The following is a 2,028-nucleotide window of genomic DNA, read 5'->3' on the forward strand; positions in this document are numbered from 1 at the left end:
CTCCAGTATCAGTGTATCTTCAGACTTACCCAGCATCGTTGTCCGTCCTCTTCAGTCCTTTGAGATGTGAGTCAGACTGTGTCTGAACTGAGAGAGAAACTAGAAGACTTCCTTAAAGGAGAATGGACCAAGATCTCCACTACAGGTGTGTTGAAAACAATAAGAACATCAACTTTAGACCATTCAGTTCCCTACTAGTCATATACATGTGGAATATGGTCTGATGATAACATTCCCTCTCTCTGTCAATGTGTTTGTGTGTCTGTAGAATATAGTGGATGTTGTACTGCCTCCAGAGCCCAAGACCAGAGAACAGTTGTTACAATGTGAGTCTCTTTATTGTGAAGTAACTAACAGTCTCTTTTTACTGACACTCCTAACAATCCCTCTAGAAATATATAGCAATAGTAGATCTAATCAAAGACTGGGTCTCTATCTGACTCCTCATATTTCTCTGATTTGATCTCTGCTGTGCTCTAATCAAAGACAGGGGGAGATACAGTATCTGACTTAACTTATTGTTCTGACTCCCCTCGTTGGTCTCTGCTCTTCTCCCAGATTCCTGTCAGCTCACACTGGACCCAAACACAGCACACACAGACCTCTCTCTGTCTAAAGGGAACAGAAAGGTGACCTGTACAGGCCAAGTCCAACCATATCCTGTCCATCCAGACAGATTCACCTACTGGTGGCAGGTTCTGTGTAGAGAGGGTCTGTCTGGACGCTGTTACTGGGAGGTGGAGAGGACTGGTGTTGTTTATACAGCAGTCTCATATAAAGACATCAGCAGAACAGAGGATGATGGTGGATTTGGATACAATAACAAGTCCTGGAGTTTAGAGTACTATAGTGGTGGTTATTGTTTCAGACACAATAATGTTGAGACTAAAGTATCAGGCCCTCAGTCCTCCAGAGTAGGAGTGTACCTGGATCACAAGGCAGGTACTCTGTCCTTCTACAGTGTCTCTGACACAATGACCCTCCTCCACAGAGTCCAGACCACATTCACTCAGCCCCTCTATCCTGGGTTTTGGCTCTATGATTATAATGATACTGCTGAGCTGGTTAAACTGTAAACTGATTTGTTACTAATTAAAATTCAATGCAATGTTTTAATCTTGTACATTTCATGAATCATGATGTCTGGTGTTGATGTATATTGGTTGTCATTCAGAACCATTGATATGTTTTCTCAGTTGGTCTCTGTCTCTATGTAATTCTCCTCGGTATCATTGATCAGCTTGTTGGCTCGGTCCTAATTGATGTGTTCTCTGTCACCTGGAGCTGCATGGAAAATGGTCCAGGAACTAAAGGACAATTCAGGACTAGTCAGCCCACTACAAGCTGGTATCACTTCCTTTCTACTAAACTATATGGTCTGGTTTCCCAGACACAGATGAATCCTAGTCCTGGACTAAACAGTATGTTCAATGTAGATGTCAGGAAACCGGCCCTAAATGTGTCATCTTTCATCCTCCCATACTGCTCAGTCCAGCAACATTAAACCTGTCCAGCAGGTGGTGCTGTTGACCAAACAATAAAACCAGCAGATATCTTGACTTGCCACTCAGTATATCAGTAATGTTCAGAATAGTACTTTAATATCATTGGAGATTGATGGTCTTTTTAATCCACTATCCAGAGTCAGGAACAGATGAAGTTAGGTCTGCTACTGTTCAGTGATTAAATATGATTTATGGTGATGGGAAATAATAAAAAACACTCAACTTCATCTAGTAATAGTTTTCCTTTGTTATTTATTCCAAGGTGTGTCTTTAACTTGTAAATGTATTGTGTGGAGGTGAGCTAGTGGTGTGGCTGATAGAATAGAATGAAGAGGGAGGAGGGAGGAAGAGGGGAGGAGTGAAGGGCTGTTCAAGAAACCAGATGAGGAAGATGAAGATGTTCAGGGGAATTACTGTCTCTGTTCCAAATGGTTCCCTATTCCCTACGTAGTGCACTACGGTGCTTCTGACCAGGTCTAAAGTAGTGTTCTACGTAGGGAATAGGGTGTAGATTTATTACAAT

At 42.1% G+C, this 2,028-nt stretch overlaps 1 long non-coding RNA gene across 1 annotated transcript; it reads left to right on the forward strand.

The window, feature by feature from the left end:
* Positions 1 to 267: 267 nt before the first annotated feature.
* LOC135529367 (uncharacterized) lies at positions 268 to 1,116 on the forward strand. Its single transcript, XR_010453691.1, has 2 exons — positions 268 to 326; positions 559 to 1,116. It is a non-coding gene; the product is annotated as an uncharacterized LOC135529367 (long non-coding RNA).
* The last annotated feature ends 912 nt before the right edge of the window (positions 1,117 to 2,028 follow it).

Source organism: Oncorhynchus masou, unplaced genomic scaffold, assembly GCF_036934945.1.
Source record: "Oncorhynchus masou masou isolate Uvic2021 unplaced genomic scaffold, UVic_Omas_1.1 unplaced_scaffold_1148, whole genome shotgun sequence".
NCBI classification, from domain to species: domain Eukaryota; kingdom Metazoa; phylum Chordata; class Actinopteri; order Salmoniformes; family Salmonidae; genus Oncorhynchus; species Oncorhynchus masou.